Source organism: Cnephaeus nilssonii, assembly GCF_951640355.1.
Source record: "Cnephaeus nilssonii genome assembly, chromosome: 8".
NCBI lineage: Eukaryota > Metazoa > Chordata > Mammalia > Chiroptera > Vespertilionidae > Cnephaeus > Cnephaeus nilssonii.
Window position 1 is genome coordinate 88,568,572 of NC_137079.1, and position 24,798 is coordinate 88,593,369.

The window sequence follows — 24,798 nt, forward strand, 5'->3', positions numbered from 1 at the left end:
ATACTTTCTCCAAATTTTAAGACTCCACAAAATGTGTACTTTATGAAAAGAAAGAACTTGATTATTCAGGTACTCAATTAGGGTAGTTTTCAGCTTTTTTCATCTCCCTCACCCCTTTCACCTATCCAGTTTGTGTCTCTGCATATTCTTTGTCATAACAGTAGAACTGAAGTCATAATTTAAAATACGAAGTTTTACTTGGAAACTGGAATGCAGTCATCAGTTAACAAATAGTAAATACGGATGTAGGGTGGATGTAGGATGTAAGATGTAGGGTGGATGATGGTATATTGGCTTCAACATATTAACTTATTTAGATAAAATTGTGAAATTTACAGGTATGTTCATATTTTAAGAAAGAATGAAGACCGTTAAAGAAGAAAGCAGTTTGAACGGTAACTTGAAAACTTATATACACTATTGAATGTTTAAAAAAAACTTATTTAGATGGGTACCTTTTATTTTCCTGCTGGTCTTATTTCTCTGAGGGGGATTTAATTAAAAAACAACAACAAACCCTTTTATTTGGAAATAACTTTAAATTTACAAAAAATTGGGAGGAAATTGCTTCCTCTTATGCACAATGTTTCTTTTTTCACAATTATGTGTGTTCATATACAATTTTTTTTTTCTGAACCATTTGAGGTTAAGTTATATACATCATGGTCCTTCACTCCTAAATGCTTGAGAGTGTATTTCTTATAAACGTCATAAATTTACATTGAAGTAATATTTTTAATCTACCATGATATTCCAATTTTGTAGGTTGATTCTTATAGCATTTCCCCCTCCAGGACAGATTCAGTCTAGGGTTAGGTACTGCATTTAGTTGTCCTGACTCTTTAACATCCTTTATCATGGAACATTTTCATAGCCTTAAGAAAAAAATCTTTACCTTGACATCTTTGAAGAATACAGCTTGTCTCCCCACCCCCATTTCCCCCCACCCTCATTTTTAATAGAACATTTCTTATTTTGTTTTTGTCTGATGTTTCCATATGATCAGATTGAGGTTATGCAGTTCAACTGGATTACTATGCAGATAATATGTGTCCTCCTCAGGGTATCACTTCTGGAAGCACATGATATCCATCTGTCCCTCACTGATGATGTTAATTTTGATTACATGATCCATATGTGGCTTGATTTTTCCACTGTATAATTAGGTGTTGTTTTTTTTTCTTCCTGGCAAATAATAAGCAATTTCTGGGGAGACATTTGAAGATATATACAGCTCTTCATCAAAATTACCATTTAACTGTGTATATTCTATCTATATTTATATGTGTACATTTTGTAAATTTTTTTTCTGAACACTTGAAGGTAAATTACATACATCATGACCTTTCACCTCTAAATATTTAAGTCTAATATTTAATCATTTCACTGTTCAAATTGTCCCAGATTTAGCTAGGGGGAGGATCTTGTCTGGCTCCTGTGTCTTTGTGACATGCCTACATCATTTTTTTTTTTAACACTTCCTAACTTTGTGGTATAATAAGATGTTCCATGTTTATCTTATCCTTACCCTGCCCCACCCTGGAATTAACCTTTTCTCTAAGGAGCCCTCTTAGTGGAGAACTGTATTAGAGACCAAGGCTATGTATGCTCATTGCTACTGAGGTATCTCTGCTTCTTGGACCTTTCAGAGTCAGAGCTAGGATATTTATGCATATATATATGAATACACCAATATATACATATATGTTAATGGCATGGGTTTAATTTTAAATTATTTTTATTATAATTGAAATGTCATAGCAATTTCATGAAGTTCTGAATAAAGGCAATGAAATCATAGTCCACACAAACAACTCACATTTTTCATTTTCCCTTTGTTAATGTCTGTACATCTATTTTTATAGGGTTTTAGTGCGAAATTATTTTGTCTTTTTCAACTTAACATGTCATAACCATCTGAGTTACTATATCATTTTTACAACCTTCATTCCAAATGGCTGGGCTACATATTTCATATCATTTAGCCAATTCTGCCATTCATTTATTTCTGGCATTTAAGTTGTTTTCAATATTTTGCTTTTGTTAAAAATTCTGAACTGAACGTTTTTATGCATATACCTTTCCTAATTGACTTTCTTATTTATTTGCTTGTTTATTGGAAGATTTCCCAGATGTGGGAATAGCAGTTCTCAAAATATAGGTATGTTTTGATGGGTTTGATATGTACTAGCACACAGAATTAACCAAGCATTTACCATATCAGAATTGGATAAATAAAGATAAAAAGAATCTAGTCTGTGTTAGCAAGGAGCTGAAAGTCTAATGGAAGAACCATAAATTTTTTTTTGAATTGTAGTTTGATAAATATAGAGGAAGAGCTTATAATCCAGGTTAGGAGTACGTGGCTCAGAAAACCTTTACAGGAGGAGGTTACAATTGAGCTGTGTCTTGAAGTACAGCTTGATAGAGCTGTCTTGAAGGATACTTTAATGGAGCCTTAAAGGATTGGAGTTACACCAGTGTAAAAAAAGAGTAGAAATAGGCCATAGAAGCAATTTAAAGCAGAACCACTGTAGTATGAAAAAACAGGGAGGTTCAAGAAAATTTAGGTAGTTAATGTGATTTGTTGCCTAGGTGCCTTTGGGGGAGGTGAGAAAGTTAAGTCTGATAAGTGGATAGAGGTTAAACCATGAAGGGCCTTGCATGTCACCTTTATATTGATGCAATTGGAAATTCTTAGACCAATGAATAATATGATAAGATTTATATTTTAAAAATTTACTTTAACAAGGGTACTGGAGAACAAATTAGAATATCCAAGAAACATGAAAAAAACAACAACACCCTCCTCACATTTGTGGTATCAGTAAAGTAAAGAAAGGCTAGTGGCAATGTAAATTAAAACAGACCTTTTGGAAAGTAATTTAGTGATATATAAAAAAGGGTTATAAAAATATTCATATTTTTCCTTTCAGAAACTCTAATTTCAGGAATCTAGTCTAGGTGAAATAAATCCAAAATATGGGGGAAAATCTATTCAGGAGCCTCATTCAAGCATTAAATATAATAATAAAAAAAGGAGATAGGAGAATGAAATGTCTAATAATAGGAAAATTATTAAGTTATGGAATATGTACTGCATTTGCTATTAGCATCATCACAAAATGATGCATATCAACATGGAAAATGTTATGAAGTGCAAAATATAAATATAAAGAAGAGAATGCCCGGCTGGTGTGGTTCATTGGTTGAGCATAGACCTATGAACCAGGAGGTCAGGGTCTGATTCCTGGTCAGGGTACATGCCCAGGTTTCAGGCTCAATCCCCATTAAGGGGTGTGCAGGAGGCAGCCTGTCAGTGATTCTCATCATTGATATTTCTATCTTTCCCTCTCCCTCTCCCTTCCTCTCTGAAATAAATAAATAAATAAATAAATAAATAAATAAATAAATAAATAATATATATATATATAAAACACACAGACAAAAATATACTTAAGCAAAAACATTCAACCCATATTAATGTTTTCTAATCAAAGTTAAAAATATACATGTTAAAAGGCCAATCTAAAATTTGGAATTGTTGACACCACCAAACTATGCTTCCAAGGAACACTGGTGTTCTATGATCTAGTCCAGTGATTCTGAAACTGAGAATATGTTGAAAGCTATAAATCCTTTCTTTAGATTCATGTACACGGGTTTGCATAATTTCAGAAATGGATGATGCCTGATGCAAGATCCTGAAGAAAAACAGGAAAAACTGTATGAACAGTTTAATGGTCCTCCCAAAGATGTCCATGCCCCAGAATCAATGAATATGTTATGTTACATGGCAGGGTTGCAAATAGAATTAAGGTTTCTACTCAGATGGCCTAAAAACAGATTATCCCAGATTATCTGAGTACACCCATTATAATTATAAGGTTCTTCTAAATGTGGAAGAGAGAAGAGTAAGAGTCAGTGTCAGAGTATTAAGATGTGAGGAAGACTCAACCAGCTATTGATCTAAAATTCCTTTACAATTAATAATGGTTAATATTTATTGAAGAAGTTTGAACTTTCCCCTCTTTTTACCAATAAGGATACTTGGAAATGGATAAACCCATTTGTTGCAGTTATCTACTTTCTAAAAAATTAGTGTGATAATGCTGGCCTTAGATTAAATATTAAAAACAATGTTTTGAAATGTTTTTTAAAAAATGTAATTTTCTTAAGAGCTTAATAAAGAAAATTTAAGCTATTCAGGTTTGGAGTCATAGAATCTTTTTTTTTTCACATAACTTTTATTACAGTATGTTGTTAGTATTATTCTATTTTATTATTTCTTATTGTTGTTTATCTTTTTTTTCTTTCTTTATTGATTAAGGTATTACATATGTGTCCTTATTCCCCCATTGCCCCCCCGACCTCCACCTCCCACTCATGCCCTTACCCCCCTGGTGTCTATGTCCATTGGTTAGGCTTATATGCATGCATACAAGTCCTTTGGTTGATCTCTCCCCCTTACCCCCACCCTCCCCTACCTTCCCTCTGAGGTTTGAGCATCTGATCGATGTTTCTCTGTCTCTGGATCTGTTTTTGTTCATCAGTTTATGTTATTCATTATAATCCACAAATGAGTGAGATCATGTGATATTTATCTTATTTCGCTTAGCATAATGCTCTACAGGTCCATCCATGCTGTTGCAAATGGTAGGAGTTCCTTTCTTTTTACAACAGCGTAGTATTCCATTGTGTAGATGTAACACAGTTTTTTAATCCACTCATCTGCTGATGGGCACTTAGGCTGTTTCCAAATCTTAGCTATTGTAAATTGTGCTTCTATGAACATAGGGGTGCATATATCCTTTCTGATTGGTGTTTCTAGTTTCTTGGGATATATCCTAGAAGTGGGATCACTGGGTCAAATGGGAGTTCCATTTTTAGTTTTTTGAGGAAACTCCATACTGTTTTCCACAGTGGCTGCACCAGTCTGCATTCCCACTAGCAGTGCACGAGAAAGCCCACTGCATGGGAGAACATATTTGCTGATGTTATCTCCAATAAGGGTTTAATCTCCAACATTTACAGGGAACTCATACAACTTAACAAAAGGAAGATAAACAACCCAATTGAAAAATGGGCAACAGACCTAAATAGATACTTTTTGAAAGAGGACATAAGGAAGGCCACGAGACATATGAAAACATGCTCAAAGTCACTAATTATCCGAGAGATGCAAATCAAAACGACAATGAGGTATCATCTCACACCTGTCAGAATGGCTATCATCAACAAATTAACAAACGGACAAGTGCTGGCGAGGATGTGGAGTCATAGAATCTTAACAGCAAAAGCATGATTCTGTAATTGCCACCATTGTCAGAGTGCTCCCTTTAGTTACTGAGAACAAATTCATTTCCACCTATCTGTGATAACCCTTATCTTCAACCAGAAGATAACTGAACCTCTACTCCCCCAAAATCCTTTTTGTTTCTTTGATGGCTTTATGATTTTAAACCCTTTACTATCTTGGCTCCCTTCTTCTGGTTATTCTTCAGAATAATAGGGCCTCTCTCAAAAGTGAGACCCAAAATGGTAAATCATATACTATATTTAGTCTGAAATATATACCAAGGGTTGGTTAACTTTTTATCCTAGCCATTAAAATGTTTGTTTTTAGGGAATAATTTTAAATAATAAAAAATACTATAAATAATACAAATAGATCTATTCTTGGCCCTTTATCAAAATTGAAGGAGAAAGTAATATATTGTTAAGGGGCCTTCAGAAGCAATGCAGTCTGTTGGAGATGATATTGAATTTTCAGTCCCTGTGACACTCCCAGGTTCAAAGTGGGCAAGCTTCAATTAATCTACTCCCTGCCATACTATAAATAGCTTAGGCTAAACTGTACAAGAGAAAAATGAAAAGGAGCATATTATACAACCATGAAATAGTCTAGAACCTTGCCTGTAAATGTCCAGCTTGGGGAAAAGGAGAACTTGTTTTATGCCAGGGTGTTAAAAGTGACTGAATAAACATGAGGCATCTTCTCAGATATCAACTTTACTCAGAGATTTTAAAAGAGATTTATAAGCAGTATATTTATACTACACATAGGATTATTATGGTATATCATGCAACATTTATATTAAATTTAAGACAAAACATGAAACTAAAGAAAATTATAGCTTGGGACCAATCTTCTAGGCAATTATTCATTCTTCTCTGCTATTAACTACACTTTTGTGAAAAAGTTTGAGGAGCAATGACTTTGATGATTATTCATGAAATATGGGTAAATCTAGGGGAGGAGGAGATACACAGATAATAGTGCGGTAAAGCCGAGACCGGTTTGGCTCAGTGGATAGAGCATCGGCCTGCGGACTCAAGGGTCCCAGGTTCGATTCCGGTCAAGGGCATGTACCTTGGTTGCGGGCACATCCCCAGTAGGGGGTGTGCAAGAGGCAGCTGATCTATGTTTCTCTCTCATCGATGTTTCTAACTTTCTATCCCTCTCTCTTCCTCTCTGTAAAAAAATCAATAAAATATATTTTTTTTTAAAAAATAGTGCGGTAAAGGCCTGGAGGAGGTGGATGTGGGGTGAAGAAGGTCAATGGGGAAAAAAGGGAGATATCTGTAATGCTTGCAACAATAAAGATTTTTTAAACAAGAAATAGGGATAAATCTGGGAAAAGGCATGAAAGATCTGTACACTGAAAACTGTAAATATTGCTGACAGGAATTAAAGATGACTTAAATACGGTAATTGGAAAGATATATCTGACTCATGGATTCATATTGTTAAGATGTCAGTTCTCCCCAAATTGATCTATAGATTCAACATGATCCAAATTAAAATCCCAATAGGCTTTAAAAAAAGTGACAAGCTCATTCTAAAATTCATATAGAAATGCAAAAATCTAGAATAGCTGAAACAACTAATTTTGACAAAAAGACCAAAGTTGGAGGGCTGACACTACCTGATTCCAAGACTTATTATAAATTTACAGTAATCAAAATAGAATCCATTGGTATGAAACAGACAAATAGATAAATGCAGCAAAATACGGAGTCCAGAAAGACCCATATATGTAAGGACAAGATTTTTGACAAAGTGCAAAGGTAATTCAATGAAGAAAGAATTTATTTTTTTCAAACATGATGCTGGAAGAATTGAATATCCATATACCAAAAATATGAACTTTGATTCATATGTCATACCATATAAAAAATTAATTCAAAAGTGGTCACAGATCTAAATATAAAACCTAAAGTTACTATAATAGAAGAAAACAAGAAAATTTTTGTGATTCTGAGTTAGACAGATTTCTTAGATGTGATACCAAAAGTACAATTTATAAATGAACAAATTGATAAATTGGACTTAATCAAATTTTACAAACTTCTATTCTTTAAAAGAAATTGCTAAAAGAAAGAACAAACTATAGACTGGGAGAAATATTTGCAAAGCATATAATAAAAGATTTGTATCAAGAAAATAAACTCTCAAAACTGAACAATGAAAAAACAAAAGTCTCAATTAAAAAATGGACAAGAGACTTGAATAGTCACTTCACCAAGAAGATACCTAGATAATAAACAAACATATGAAAAGGCATTCAACTTTATTAATCTCATTAGTCTTTATGGAAACACTAAGTAAAACCATGATGCAACAACCAGCTATCTGTATACATAAAAAAGGTATAAATATTTATTAGAACAGCTAAAATTAAAAGTGATGCTGAGGATGTGGAGGAATTGGAACTCTGATACACTTCTAATAGGAATATAAAATTATAAAATCAGTCTGGAAAACAGTTTGTCAATTTCTTAAAAAAGTTAAAACATACCCCAACATATGATCTAGCCATTTCAGTCTAGGTATTTTCCCAAGAAAGGAAAGCATGTGTTCCTACATAGATCTGTACATGAATGTTCATAGCAACTTTATTTTTAACAGTCTCAAATTAGAGGCAACTCAAATATCCGTCAACTGGTGAACAGATTGTGATTTAGTCATACAATGGCATACTACTCAGTAATAAAGGGGAATGAACTGTTACATGCAACAACATGGATGAATCTCAAAATAACATTCTGAGTGAAGAGACAAAGAGTTGAGAACATACATATGATTATATATATATAAAATTCTAGAAAATACAAACTAATCTATAGGAACAAAAGACCAGGGTTGCCTGAGGAGAGAAGTGTTAAGGAGGGAGGGATTACAAAGAGGCAGGGAAAACCCTTAGGGATGTTGGATATGTTCACTGTCTTATTCTGGTGATGGTTTCATGGGTGTATACATGTTAAAACATCAATTGTACACTTTAAATACACATGCTAAAAGTTATCAGTTGTATACCTTAAACATGTGTGGCTTATTGAATATCAATTATCCTATATAATAAAAGCCTAATATGCAAATTGACTGAACAGCAGAATGACCGGTCACTATGATGTGCACTGACCACCAGGCGGCAGGTGCTCAACACAGGAGCTGCCCCCTGGTGGTCAGTGCTCTCCCACAGTGGGAGTGCCACTCATCCAGAAGCCCTGAGCTGGGCTCACTGCTGGCGAGCACAGCGGCAGTGGCGGGAGCCTCCCCCACCTCCACAGCAGCACTAAGGATGTCTGACTGCTGGCTTAGGCCCGCTTCCCACGGGGAGCGGGCCTAAGCTGAGTGTTGGACATCCCCTGAGGGCTTCCGGACTGCGAGAGGGTGCAGGCCGGGCTGAGGGAACCCCCCGAGTGCACGAATTTCATGCACTGGGCCTCTAGTGCCTTAATAAAGCTTAATAAATATATTTTTAAATGTATCTAGAGAAAAGAAAAATAATTTCAATTGTAATATAAAAGGGAATTAACATTTGTTTGAAACATACTAAGGGGCAAGTACTGGATAGATGCTTTAATAAGAATTATAGTATAAACAAATACATCGTTTGCTGTGTGCCAGTTCCCTGACCGGGAATTGAACCTGTGACCTTTCGGTGTAAGGGACAATGCTCAATCAACCGAGCCATCAACTGAGCCACACTGGGAAGGGCTCATATATTGCAACTTTGAGTAAAATTGTTTCTTCAGTGTTTAGTTTAAGAAAAATTTAAGAAAAGAAACAGTTTCTTAAAGAAAAAACATTTTAAAGTTACAGAAACATCTATATGTTGGTAACATTTCTCCAGAAATATTTAATATAATATAAAAGCTCTGGACTGGTCAATTTAAATCTTTTCTCATGGTCTCCATAGAAATGTTTGTTTAACAGAGACACTGAACTAGTGTTAGAAAATATTATTAACTATTAAAAACATAATTTATTCAAAGACAACAAGAGATAATATCCTGGATTTCTACAATACTTAAGCTATTCCTTAGTTGCCTCACAAAGGAATTAATGTAGTAGAACATAGTCAAGGCATGGCTGAGGTGTCATAATAAGACTGTACAAAGTGTAAGATTTTCAACTAGCTAAATTTAGTCATTCAGTCTCTGTCCTCTGTCCATCTGCACTGTCTTCTGGCAACAATAAAGTTGGGTAATCTATACATTAAAGCAATTTCTAATGATGCCAAATAAACAGCAGTTCCTAAGTCATTTCTATTCCCTCCTCCATGAAAGTGTACAACATTTAGATTATCCCACATATTTCCCTTACACCCCAGTGTCTGGTTGTCAAAGAAAATCAGTCAGATAATATTGCTACTTGCCTTCATGTAGTCTCTAAGGACATACAAAATTAGACATTAACATGAAAATATAAAGGGCTCTCTGGATTGGGAGCAGCTCTCCTGCCACATCCCATCATCCCCTAAAAATGTACCCCTGGATCAAGTTTGTCTCCACCCGCTCCTTGGTCAGGAGCACCTCGGTGCTGCTGAGCTGATCACTGTCTGCAGTGGTGCTGAAACGACCTGAGACACGGATAGAACCTCAGCAGCTCCCCTGACTTATTTCTAGCCACAGCTTCCAAACCAGCACCATTTCAAGGGACATTGACACCAGAGCCAAGTTCACTGGGGCTGGGATTGGGACTATGTTTGGGAGCCTCATCATTGGTTATGCTAGGAGCAACAGGCTCTTCTCCTATGCCCTTCTGGGCTTTGCCCTCTCAGAGGTCATGGGGCTCTTTTGCCTGATGGTGGCCTTTCTCATTTGCTTCACCACGTGAAGGAGCTGTCTCCACCTCCCATAGTTCCTTCTCCCATGTCTTTTCTGCCCTGTATGTTCCTTTATACCTTCCCAGGCAGTCTGGGGAAAATGGCTGGCTCAGGGTTTGACAGAGGGAAGACAAATAAAGTATTAATAAGAGGGGGGGGGGAGAGAAAATATGAAGGATAGAAAACATCAAACCATAGAATTTTAGTTTTACTGACATTTATATATTACACTTCCTGTTTATGACTTCAGAAGTGCAACCATGCAGTGCTTCTATTAAAAACAGAATAATTGAGAACAGTTTAAGTAAATGATATCTTACCCAAAGGGAAAAAACACTAAAATGACTGCTGCCTTCATTTCTGGAATTCTTATCTTTGTTGTATACAGAGTCGAATGTTTCTCAAACATCATTTACTAATTGTGTAGTTAAAATGGAGCTTGATGGCTTTTAAAACAAGCGACCAGACATGAGTCTTAGTTCTGAATCTGACTAGTTAATGGAATATGAAAACCAAGCCAAACCACCTCATAAATATGTTAAAGTATATATTTTTATATGTATAAATGTTATGCTTGCAAAAATTTGCTTTTTTCCTCATTTTGAGGTTTCAGCTGACTATTGTGATATATTCATGAACAATTCTGCCTGAAGGAGGGAAAGGGTAGAGGTGAATACAATCCTATCTAATAATCTAATAAAAGAGTAATATGCAAATTGACAGTCACTCCAACACACAAGATGGCTGACCCCATGTGGTCAAAGATGGCTGCCCCATGTGGACACAAGATGGCCACCACAAGATGACCAGCAGGGGAGGGCAGTTGGGAGGGACCAGGCCTGCAAGGGATGGCAGTTGGGGGTGATCAAGCCTGCAGGGGAGGGCAGTTAGGGGTGACCAGGCTGGCAGAGGAGGGAAGTTGGGGGCAACCGGGCCTGCAGGGAAGGGCATTTTATGGGGGGACCCAGGCCTGCAGGGGAGAACAGTTGGGGGTGACCAGGCCTGCAAGGGAGGGCAGTTAGGGGCAAACAGACTGGCAGGGGAGCAGTTAGGCATCAATCAGGCTGGCAGGGGAGTGTTAGGGGGTGATCAGGCTGGCAGGCAGAAGCGGTTAGGGGCAATCAGGAAGGCAAGCAGGCGAGCGGTTGGGAGCCAGCAGTCCTGGATTGTGAGAGGGATGTCTGACTGCCTGTTTAGGCCCGATCCTACCAGTATCGGGCCTAAACGGGCAGTCGGACATCTCTTGAGGGGTCCCAGATTGGAGAGGGTGCAGGCTGGGCTGAGGGACACGCCCCCCCCAAGCACGAATTTTGTGCACTGGGCCTTTAGTTCTTAAATAAAAGTCCCTTTACTTCACTATTAACTTGTTCTATCTGAAGCATAATTGAGTTTATTTTTTGTGACTTCAAAATGTGTGTGTGTGTGTGTGTGTGTGTGTGTGTGTGTGTGTGTGTGTGTGTTTAGAGAGAGAGAGAGAGAGAGAGAGAGGAGAGAGAGAGAGAAAGAACATACATGAGCAATGACTGCTAGCTAGACATCAAAATCCATGTTCTCACTTTTTGGCCTCTCTTACAGTTAGGTGTGGGCATGTGACTAAATTTTGGGCAATAGAATGAGAATGGGAGTTATATGCACTACTTTCAATCCCCCTGCCTAAAAAAATTCCCCTTCCAACAGACTGAAATAGAGAAAAAACCACAGGGATACCTTGGAATTTGGTATTGAAAGCCCAGGTACTGAAAGACCTTGGAAACTAAATATTGAACTACTTGTTTATTTCAGCAAGAAATAAATTTGAGTCATTGATTGTACACTTGGGGACTGATTATTATGGCAATTAGCCTACCCTGATTAATATGACACACACAACACCTATTTGCAGTGTCCCTAAGATGCACAACTACAGGGTATACCATTTACGCCGTAATGTATATAAATGGCATTTTCTGAAGCACACTTAAGCGGCTAAGTATGGCCCTGGCTGGTGTGGCTGAGTTGGTTGGAATATCATCCTGTACACCAAAAGGTGGCAGGTTTGATCCCTGGTTGGGGCACTTGTGTGAGGCAACCGATTGATTTTTCTTGATCACATTGATGTTTTTCTCTCTCCCTCCCTTACTCTCTAAAAAAATAAATAAATAAAATAGAGTCTACAGGTATGTATACACATGGATAGACATAAATGCTCCCCCGCCCCCAAGGAGTTGTGCAATGATGTAGCTTCGTTAAACTAGCACCCACTTCCCTCTTGGGTTTTATTGCATATGAACATCAATTTGTGTAAAGGCACTTCCCTTTTGTGTTGGTGGTAACAGATTAAGGTGGAGTGGAATGGATCATATAATAAAAATGGTAAGGGGAAAATCAGAATCAAATCAGACATCTTTCTTAGATTTGTTCAACTGTGTTAGCTACATGCTGTTCTTATAAACTGTGATATTCTGGCATGCATTAGACCAAAAGCGTGTGTTGGGGCTACCCCCTGCACCCCCTCCCCCACCCCCAGACTTACTGGTATGAGTAATAAAAACGATCTGGGTTTCACTTGTCCTTATCTGTAAATGAGGGTTGGATTATATGACCTCAAAGATCCCTTCACTAAAATTATAGTTATGACTACAAAGATTCTACTCTTCTCCTAAACAAAAACTATTAAATTGAAAGTATTTTTCACTCAGTCAGGATATTTTTTAGAGTAATTTTAAAGCAGTGTGTCACTTCTTTGATTACTCAGTGGGTGGAGAAGTAGCAAAGCTAATGTAGAATGTGATATTGTTACTATCATAACTCGCTAGTTAATATTCATAACAGGAAAGCAGCAAAGGGAGGCCAGGCATTGTAAGCACGGTCATCCGGGCAGCTTCACCACGGTGCCACTTCTCACGAATGTCCATTTCCCTGCAAATCACTGGGGGAGGGGGTCCAACAAGGAGGAAGATGGGAGCACGGGTGCCCAGTAAAGTTGAGATGACATAGGGAAGGTGCTTGCCTGTCAGTCTAGCCCAGAAAAAAAGATAATTGGCTAGGAGGGTGGGGCCAAAGCAACACTTGGAATGCTGAAGGGTTCATTGAGTAAGCTCCCAGTTAAAATACGCAGACAGAGGAATCTTGCTTGCTCTTATTTCTCTTGATTTGCTCCTGCTTCCTTGCAGTTGCTTGCTCCGTATCCCGCACTTGCCTGCCATGTGGCCTAAGAAGCTACATGGCCCATGTCCATGTGGACCCCATATGCATCTGCAGCTGGGAACACGAGCTAAGCTAGCCAGATACTGAACTGGACTATGACTATGGAGCAAAAACTCTGGGCAGTGGCTTTAATTCTAGCTCTCCTGAAGACAAGGTGGGACTTCTTCTGTGGTGGAATGGAGGGAGATGGGACCTTGGAGGGGAACTCCCTTAATGTTACATCATCAGTAAAGCTTTCCAGGATACCTTATCCTCCCATGGGGCCTCAGGAAATTCTTATTCCTGCAGTACCCAAGAGCTCCACTTCCACCGGTAACCGGCAGGGACACAAATGGCACCCCACTGAAATGATATCTATTGAAATGATATACCATATTACAAAAAAAGTTTAAAAACCATAAATAGATTTAGTTATTTGCCAAATTTAGTTGTTCACTGAACTTAGCAGATAAAACCTTAACTTTAAAATTTTTTAAAATTGATTTTAAAGAGAGGAAGGGAGAGAAAAACATCGATTTGTTGTTCCACTTATTTATGCATTCATTGATTGATTCTTGTATGTGCCCTGTCCCAGGATCAAACCCATACCTGGTGTATCAGGATAAGGCTTTAACTAACTGAGCTACCTGGCCAGGGCTAAAATCTTAAGTTTTACTTCTCTTATATACTTATACCCTAATGTTTCAATGTAATAATACTATAGCAAGTTTAGGATCATGGCAAAATCACCAAAGTCATAATTAACTTTGTCATAGTTAACTAAGTCATATATGGCTTAGTGCTAAATCACATTTTGGGTATAGCTGACAGGAATGAATCTTTACCTGTTTGTTTGCTGGTGGGGTTCTGATCTCATGGATTTCAACTTTGGTTAAAACTAAAATATACATTATCCAGACTTGATGCAGGCATGGAATTGGCTTTCATTTACATTCTTTTGCTATAAGAGAGCTGCAGAAATATGGACCTCACTCAGGGATGATGCCGTTTTATAAAGGAGAAAGGAAAGGCTCTATAATATTGTCCAAAGTGAAGTTTTGAATGTTAAGAGAAAGCCATATAAGCTGGAGTAGATGAGAAATCACAATAACACTTTTTCCCCCACAAAAGAACAAGACAAAAGAGAAAACTTGCAATATTATTTTAAATACTTGTATACAAGTGTGGATTGTAACAGAGCATACAATAGACTGAGGATCCTCCAAAGGAAATGGGGGAGAGGGAAGAGATCAACCAAAGAACTTACATGCATAAGTGCATAACCCATGGACACAGACAATAGTGGGGTGAAGGCCTGGGGAGGGGGGAAAGGGGACATCTGTAATACTTTAAACAACAAAGATACATTTTTTAAAAATTACAGAAATTAGGAAACAATCTTTAAGATGAGTTATGGATAAATAAATTTTGGTATATCCATAAGTTGAAATGATAAGTAGATATTAAAAACATGTTTTTAAAATATCCAATAATATGAGAAAATGGTCATTATAGACTATAAATCCATTATTCCTATCAAATAGGAATCAATTTTATTCTTTCCAACCCTGTACTCTTCCTCATGCTATTTCCTCCCCACTCCCAGTATATATAGGAGCATAATGGAAGAAATGTTTTAAGGAGAGATGCATAGATAGTGAATTTTAAAGCTTAAAGGGATTCCAGAGATCACTTAGTCAAAATCCATCATTTTACAAAGGAAACTGACACTCTGGAAAATTAAATGTCTCATCTAAGGTCTCAATCCCAACATTGCCACTTGGTGAAAACTAGGTTTCCTTACTCTCCAAATTTGGCACATTGTACCTTCTACTACAACATGCTACATTTGAGGCTGAGTCAGACCAGATTACAATGGTCCCCCCTTATCCACAGGGGGTATGTTCCAAGACCCTCAGTGGATGCCTGAAACCTGGGATTCTACTGAACTCTATATATGCTATATTTTTTTCCTATACATACATACCTCATCATTTCAAGGAAGCACCTTACAGCTTCTCTTTGGCACATCCAAATTGCCAGGCATCACCACTCTTGTACTTGGGGGCAATTAATAAGTAAAGTAAGGGTTACTTGAATGCAAGCACTGTAGTACCACAACAGCTGATCTAAACAGAGTTGTCTACTAAGTGACTAAAAGGCCTATAGATATACTTGTGGATAAAGGGATGATTCATGTCCCAGGTAGGACAGAGCTAGATGGCATGAGATTTCATCATGCCACTCCACACAATGTGCAATTTAAAACTTATGAATTGTTTATTTCTGGAAATTTCCATTTAATATTTTTGGACCATAGTCATTGACCTCTGGTAACTGAAACCCTGGAAAGCAAAATCAGGGATAAATGAATACAGAAGGTTAGGCCAAAGAGTATGAACTTTATTCTATCTATCCTTTTTTTTTGGGGGGGGGGGGAAAGGGAGGCGGGGGCGGGAGAGTAGGTGGTACAGGGCACAAGGGAATGATAATGATCAGTCATAAAATATCTGTAGATATCATCTATATTTTTTTCATAATTCTAAATCTTTAACTGTGTTCTTATTCAGTACAATTTTTAAAATTCTTGGGGAAGAACTCAAATAATTTCTTTATCTCACATAAATAATATTGAGTAATGGAAGTGACTAGATTGTAACTTATAACTATTTTATTTATTCATTTGCTTTTGTCCGTCTCTTCCTCTAGAATGTATTTCTAGGAGGGCAGGCCTATATCTTTTTTTCTGTTGATTCCAGTGCCTAGCAAGTGTTTGACATATAAAGGATGTTCAATAAGTATTTTAATAAGTTCAATAGGTAAGTGAATCAATGAATCAATGATAGCCTTAATGATAATGCAATAATCCTTTATTTACTTTGACTAGATTTATTCTGGAAATTTCCCCAAGTTTGTCATTCAATCACCACTCAAAATTAATTTTAGAATTGGGTGAATCTACTGTATTTTTCATATGCTCTGCATTTCAGTCTAGCACAAGTGAAATGTTTTATAATATTAATTTAGGACTCTTAAAACTTTTGTGCCAAATTTGCTAAGTTTGGGAATTACCTTGACAAGTAATTTTAATTTTTATCCACAGATAAATGTGTACACTTACACCATAAACTAGTGGTGTACATGTGAGATTAAACTGATAAGTCAGAAGGCAACACTGCTGGGTGAGCATGTTTAGAAATAGAAAAAAAAAAGAGCAAGATGGTATGCCTTGAAAAATACAAGCATTAGGCTGAAATAAGTATACATTTAAACTTATATTCTCAAATTAAGTGTAAGTTTAAAACCTGACAAAAAGAAGTAAATAATATTTTAAAAAGCACATTTTTCCTTAAAGGTAAGATATTAAAACAAAACAAAAACAAAACACTGAGCCTAAATTTAAATAATGACCTCAGTTTTAAAAGTCAGTGCACTTAAATTTTTCTCCTTAGATTTATTTTCAATATTAATATGTATAGAGAATTAAAATATTTTTTACAGAAAAATTTTGCCAGATGAAGAAGCTTTAAAATGTTGGCCTTATAGACCATTTCTAGGATTTTACCCTAACTTAGGAAATAATCTGAAATTTAAAACAGATTTATGTATCAAAAAGTTCATAACAACACCATTTATAAGAAAGTAAGGAAAATAGCTTTAATGACCACTTAAGGATAGTACTCAGTGACTATTTCAGTCATTGAAATGTTTTTGCAGCGTTTAAAATAACTTGAGGAAACATTTCTGATAAATTGTTATGAAAAAAGGCAGTGTACTCAAGCAAACAGTTTAATCTTCATAAGCTTAAAAAACTACACGGAATATGTGAATTGCAAGTCATTTGCATCTACATAAAGGAATTATTGGTTATTTTTTCCTGTTGTCATTTATTTTTTTTAATTTTAAAAATATATCTTTATTGATTTCAGAGAGGAAGGGAAAGGGAAAGAGAGATAGAAACATCAATGATGAGAGAGAATCATTGATTGGCTGCCTCTTGCACGTCCCCTACTAGGGATCAAGCCCACAACCCAGGCATGTGTCCTTGACCAGAATCGAACCAGGGATCCTTCAGCTGATGCTCTATCCACTGAGCCAAACCAGCTAGGGCTCCTGTTGTTATTTAAAAATATTTTCAAAATTTTCTTTACCTATGTGTACAACTTTTATAATCAGACAAAAAAATCCATTACTTGTCATAGATAAGTGATTATGTTCCAATGATGTTTTCAGTATCATCATGTGAGTGTAAATATTGTTGACCAAAAGAAAAGTTTGATATTATTTAAATCCAAATAATGGACTTTCCAAAACAAACACATGCATATCCTATAACTTGTAAAATTATAATGGTTTAGTATAATTTACTAATTATTTTGATATGGTGGGCTCTCACTATATTTGTTGATGGTTGATGATGGAGATACCTCAATTCATTTACCAAGTTCCTTGAATCTGTCAGTTAATAACTCCCCCAACAAGAGTTTAATGATATGGTATGATGTCAAAAAGCTGTCTATAAAATTGCCATTAGTTTGTGAGGTGCACTTTTTTATTATTAAATATATTTTTATTTATTTCAGAGAGAAAGAGATAGAAACATCAGTAATGAGAATCATTGGTGGGCTGCCCTTGACTGGAATTGAACCCGGGACCCTTCGTCCGCAGACCGACGCTCTATCCACTGAGCCAAACCAGCTAGGCTGTGGTGCATTTTTGCAAACTATTATTTTGTACATCAAAAAGAATAGTCTCTTAAGTGCTAAATTTTTTCTAACACAAAAGAGAAAATTTCTTCTTAGGCTTGTTTATTTTGGCCAGCTGTGAGCTTCAGGTAATATTGTGTGATCTGACATCACCAGTAAAAAAGGTTTCTTGGGGAAATAACTGGCAACAACATTTCATCTTGTAGAGTTGTTATAAGTTTTAGAGATCAAATATGCAAAGTGCCTGGCATAGTAAATGGTGGCTGTTATAATAATATATAACATAATTATGACTTCTTATTATTATATTCCTATATGTAGGGTGAATAAAAAAATACACAGTGCAAGCTATTTAAAAACATTTTTCTAGACTTTCAGATAAAGATAGGAGTGAAGGAAGACCACAAAATATTCCTACCCAAACACTTTACAAAATGGGCAAAACAAAGAACAGTAAAAATTCTTTTAACAACATTACTAGAAGTAACCAGAAAATATCCACAACCTAAACCAACAAAGGCCAAAATAATATTGTTATTTCAAAACAAATAAATTTGGGACAGCAAGAAATGAAATAGACATAGCTGGAATTGACTTCTCACCAAAAGGAAAAACTGGTAATCCCAGCACATCACCTTAATCAACTCATTCTTCAATTCTCCAAGACAATTATGACTTCTCTCTGAAATCTCCCACATCTCCCTGCTCCTCACTTCAAACTCTTGTTTCATTGATAAATAGAAGCTGTCACAAGAGAAATGTATGTTTCTCACACTAAATTTACCAACCTGCTTTCATCTCTACTCATATATTGTCTCCCTTCCTTTATAAAGGATCAACTATCCCTGCTTTTATCTAAGGCAGACCCTCCACTTGTGCCCCGGATCCCATCTTCCATCGTCCAGGACTATGTTCTTGTGATTATACCCTCCATTCCCTGCATCCTCAATTTCTCCCTCTCTCCTGGGTTATTCCAATAAGTAAACATACTGTAATATTTCCCATCCTAAAAATAGCATCACCCTAGACCCCATGTCCCCCTCTACTTACATGGTGAGTAGGAGTCCATTTTTCTGCTCCCCTATATAACAAAATTTTTCAAAGACTGTGTATACTTGCAGTCTCCACTTCCTCACTTTACATACTATCTCTTCAATCCAATCTAATTAGGATTATTGTCTTCACAGCTCCACCTAAGCTGCTCCTGCTGAGATCATGATTACCTTCTTGCCAGGTCATTTTACTCTTCCTAAATGTTTGGGGGCCCCATGCATATTCCTCACTCTTTTTCTTTTTCTCCATCAACATTCATTTCCCCCTAGGTCATCTCATCCAATTTTTCTGGTATATTGTCTATATTCTTAGGACTTCTAAAATTTGTATGAGCTCTGAACTCATACCCAACCTTCTACCAGGGGACTCTATTTAGATGCCTAATAAGGACCTCAAAGTTAGCACACTCAGAACAAATCTCATTTTCTTCTCCAATTCAATTTGTCTCCTTCATGTCAGTCAACAGCATTATTTTCATGTATTTGCTTAAGGCAAAAACCTAGAAATTGTTCTTAATTGCCAGTTATTAAGCTATTGTCTCTTAGCAATAAACCTTTCCATACTCGGCTTTGTGATGCTGGGATTGGGACTTTGCAAACTAAAGTACATTTCTACTTTACCAGCTGAATCCCTGCTACGGTCCCTCAACAAGGGGCATTAGAGAAAGACTAAGAGTCAAGAAGAGAGAACAAGAACTTGCCCCTTGGTTTTCTGCACCTGTCAGCATCGCCCCAGTTATGGTCCTCCATCTTGACAGCAGCAGTTAGCTCCACATTTCACCTGTTTTGTACTCTCCTGTAACCAGCCTCAACATACCCTCTCAGAGGTACCACCAGCAAATGGGCAGCAACCCCTTCTCTGAGGTCAGGGTTCCAGCTCTGCTGAGTCTTTTCTCATAACTTCTGTGTTCTAATAACTTCAGGTCTTCCCTGTGTTTATCCAGTACCAGCAGTAGATCCTTCCTGAAGTTACTCCATTACCTTAGTACTTCCCTTTTCTCTTTTCAGTTCTACAACACCTATTTGACCAATTATTTAAATAGTAGTCCCCCCTTATCCACATTTTTACATTCTTTTATTTCACTTACCCACAGTCAACTGAAGCAGTGAAAGCAGGCTCTCTATGACATTTGAAAATATTAAATGAAAAATTCCAGAAATAAACAATTAACAAATTTTAAATTGCATGTCATTCTGGTGGCGTGATGAAATCTTTTGCCATCCCGCTCCATCTTGCCCAGCATATGAATCATCCTTTTGTCCAGCATATCCTCGTATACACTCCCCACCCATTAACCATCTAATAGCCATCTCAGTGATCAGATCAACTGTTGAGGTATGTAAGTGCTTGTGTTCAAGTGACCCTTATAATAGCCTCATTCTTTTCCACAATGTCTTCATCACTTCATTTCATCACATAGGCATTTATCATCTCACATCATCACAAGAAGGGGGAATTCAGTGTAATGAGGTATTTTGAGAAAGACCACATTCACATAACTATTACAGTATATTGTTATAATTGTTCTATTATTAGTTACTAGAGGCCCAGTGCATGATTGAATCATGCACCTGTAGGGTCCCCTACATGCTTTCGCTTTCGATCGCGGGGGAGCTGGGTGCCTGTCCGCTGGTGCACCAGGCCTTTTGGAAGCCTCCAGCTCAGCGGAGGCTTCTGAAAGGCCTGGTGCCTGAGCGGACAGGCACCCAGCTCCCCCGCTTTTGATGGTCCGCGGCGGGACGTGAGCTCGCTGCCCCAGAGGCCCCTTCTGTTCCGCAGCACAGCCATGGCGCAGACGCTGAGCTTGAGCCGCTGCTGGCGACGTGAGCTCAGCATCCTGCTGGCCCAATCGGCTACCCCGGCCACCCCGAGTCCCGCCCCCTGTGCCTCCCGCTGGCCCAATCGTGGGCGTAGCGGAGTGATGATAATTTACATATTACCATTTTATTAGATAGGATTGTTTTTAATCTCTTACTCTGCCTAATTTATAAATTAAGCTTTATCATAGGTGTGTAAGTATACAAAGAAACATAATACATATAGGGTTCATTATCATCTGTGATTTCAGGCACCCACTGGGGTTCTTGGAATGTATCCCCCACTGATAAAGTGGGACTACTGTACTCAATTTTTTGCTGTTTAAATATTTAGTGGCAGTCAGAGGGATTCCTCTAAAGCACTTACCATCTCCCTGCTTCTCTTCATACTTAGAACAAAATTCAAACCCCTCATTAGGGCCTACAACCCCTTTTGTGACCTGCCATATTAATTCTCTAGATTCATCTCTCATCAGCTTCTGTTTACTTGTTTGGCTCTAATCATTCTGTCTTGAACATACCATCTTCCTACTGCAGGACCTTTGTCCTGGCCCTTCTCTACATCTGGATGACCCAGGTCTCCTAGTTCACTGCCTCACTTCATTCAGGTCTCTTCTCAAATATCATCATAGAGAGCCTGCTTTCACTGCTCTATCTAAAATGCCCAATTCCGCCCAGCCAGGATGGCTCAGTGGTTGAGCGTCGACCTTGAACTGGGAGGTCACAGTTCAATTCCCGGTCAGGCACATGCCGGGGTTGTGGGCTTGATCCCTAATGGGGGTGTGCAGAAGGCAGCTGATCAATGATCCTCTTTCATCATTGATGTTTCCATCTCTCACTCTCCCTTCCTCTCTAAAATCAATAAAATGTTAAATAAAATAAAATGCCCAATTCCTTCCCCCAACCTTCAATTCCTTACTTGGGTTTCTTATTATTATTACTATTGGACATCATAATTTTGTTTATTTCTTCCTCACCCATCCTAAACTAAAATGTTCATAGCTTCATAAAAGCAGGTACTTGACCTTATTTACCACTAATGCTGACACTTAGTAAATTCCAGCTGACAAATGAATTTAATAAATTGAAGTGAAGGCAGAAGAAAACTAGACCTAAGTAATTGCAAAAATAATATGCAAGAGAGACAAAGACAACATATTGTAGCTTGATTAATCTCCCTAAGTACATGATATAACAAATGGATAAGAAAAAGCTCTTAAAGATGTAATAGGAGAAAATTTCCACAAAAAATTGAAAGAACCGAATCTGTAGTATAATATGCCCAAAGACAAATAAACACATAATATTCAATATTGAGGCATGTCATGATTAAGCTATTAACCATAAAGAATGAAGGAAAAACTTTTCAGACTTTTAGACAGAAAAATGAAATAAAAAGGGAGGAAATCATGTTGGCCTTAGACTTCCTCTAAGCAGTATTCAAAGTCAGAAAACAAAGGAAAACTTGTCTGTACAATTTTAAAGCAAAGCCAGGATGACCCTCAACTATTATCCTATATAATAAAAGCCTAAAATGCAAATTGTCCCCTCGACCGACCGGGAGTTCTACCGGGAGTTCAACTGCTTGCTATGACGTGCGCTGACCCCCAGGGGGTGGCGTGGAACATGGCAGGTGTCAGCGATGCGGTGCTGGCAGTGGGCAGCAGTGGAGGCGCTGCTGGCTCGATGAGACCAGGACCCTGATGTTATGGTGGAGCAGGTGAGTGGGGCGGAGCCAGGCCATGGTGGGTGCAAGCAGGGGCCTTATCACCTGCCAATCGCCCAGCAGATGGTGACCAGCAGTGGTGACGGGGGGGGGGGGGGGGGGGTGCCCAGGCACTATGGGAGCTGGGTGGGGGGGGCCAGTCTCAAGGGGCTGGACAATGATCTGGGGGTGGGTGGCAGCGACCAACCTCCTCTGGGCAGGGGGCTGTGACCTCTTGCTGGCTACCTGGGGGTGGGGGTGACAGGGATGGAGGTGGGGTGAGAATGTGGGTTGCCCACCAAACTGGCTCTCACTCCCCCTGCTACCCTCCCCTGGAACGCGCACCTGGGAAGCCCCCATGCACAGGAGCCCTCCCCACATCCGCACGCCCTCTTCCGGGTGAGCAGGGCAGCAGCCTCCAGGACCACAGGGGCCAGTCGAGGCCGGCTGAGAGAGAGCGCGCTGCCAGCCTGGCTTCCGTGTGGCGCTGCTGGGCGGTCCATGGCATCTGGCAGTGCTCACAGCATCTCTGCTCTGCGTGGGGACTTGGGCGCTGTGACTCAGATGGAGGGAGGGCGGGTGTGGGGCCCGGGGGCCCAGGTGCTGCCCAGGGCCCAGAGGTCAGCTGGGACCTGCCCTTCCACATCAGACGCTTGCGCTTCGATTGCCGGCCAGGCCTAGGGACCGCACCGTGCGCGAATTCATGCACCGAGCCTTTAGTATCTAAATAAAGGTCATTCAAGAATTAATGAAAAAGGCAAACATGGCATCCATGAGTCCATGTTAAAATAAAATAAAAATAATATGAAGAAACTACTTAGTGAAGGGCAGATAACTAAGTGATGAATGAAAATTAATAACTAGGATTTGTGGAATCGAGGCAAGTTATGAGCACTGGATTTTAAAATACAGACTAAGACCAAACGACCAAAGGAATTAGGGTTACAAAAGAGAAATAAGCATTAATACCTTGGCTTTGTAAAAATAATGACATAATATTACATTTTTTCACATCAGAGTCTATTGGCATTATTATATTTGAAACATACAGATAAAAACATCTCCAAGCCTGGCTGGTGTGGCTCTGTGGTTGAGCATTGACCCATGAATCAGGAGGTGACGGTTTGATTCTGGTTGGGGCACATGCTCGGGTTTGGGGCTGGATCCCTGATTCCCCAGGAAGGGGACGTGCAGGAGGCAAATAATCTATAATTCTTGCTCATCATTGATGTTTCTATCCCTCTCTCTGAAATCAATACAAACATTTTTAAAAGTCTCCAAACTCTTATACTTTTTAAAACTTTAAATATTAGGAAATAAGATCTTTTGTGGCAAAGAAACATTTGTTTAAAGCTCAGCAATTCCTTAAGTTGATCTTGCTACTACCAAATTGGAATTGAAATTTAATACTTTATTATTTAAAAGTAATGTACATGTTTTTATCCTCAGATTATCATTGCTGTTTCTATCTCTCTCCCTCTCTCATCCTCTTTCTGAAATCAATAAAAAGTATGTATATATATTTTTTTGTTGTTAAAGATTATCTTATTTGTATAAATGCATAGAAATATGCCTATCATGAAGTTCATTTAATAGTGATGGTAAAATCTGGGATCTGTGAGATTTAAAATTTTTCCTGTATCCCAGCTGGTGTGGTTCAGTGGTTGAGCATCAACCCAGGAACCAGGAGATCGCAGTTGGGGCACATGCCCAGGTTGCAGGTTTGATCCCTGGTAGGGGGCGTGTGGGAGGCAGCAATGGATGAGTGTCCCTCATGGGTGCATGATTCTCTCTCATGTTCCTATCGCTCTCTCCCTCTCCCTTCCTCTCTCTGAAATCAATAAAAACATACTTAGCCCTAGCCGGCTTGGTTCAGTGGATAGAGCGTCAGCCTGCTGACTGAAGGGTCGTGGGTTCGATTCTGGTCAAGGGCATATGCCTGGGTTGTGGGCTCGATTCCCAGTGGGGGGCGTGCAGGAAGCAGCCAATCAATGATTCTCTCTCATCATTGATGTTTCTATCTCTCTCTCCCTCTCCCTTCCTCTCTGAAATCAATAAAAATATATTTTAAAAAAACATACTTAAAAAATGTTTTCCTGTCACTTTCTATATTGTTTGGATTATTTATAAATGAACATGTATTATTTTTCTGAAACCAATGAAGATATTATCCTTAAAATGATATACATTGAATATACTGAACTGTACATTTTAAAATGGTTATGATCATAATTTTT

The 24,798-nt window shown here is 38.2% G+C and overlaps 1 pseudogene across 1 annotated transcript; it reads left to right on the forward strand.

The window, feature by feature from the left end:
- Positions 1-6,518: 6,518 nt before the first annotated feature.
- On the forward strand, positions 6,519-13,816 carry LOC307104290 (ATP synthase F(0) complex subunit C2, mitochondrial-like; annotated as a pseudogene). The gene has a single exon. The product of its transcript is annotated as an ATP synthase F(0) complex subunit C2, mitochondrial-like (transcript).
- Positions 13,817-24,798: the final 10,982 nt, after the last annotated feature.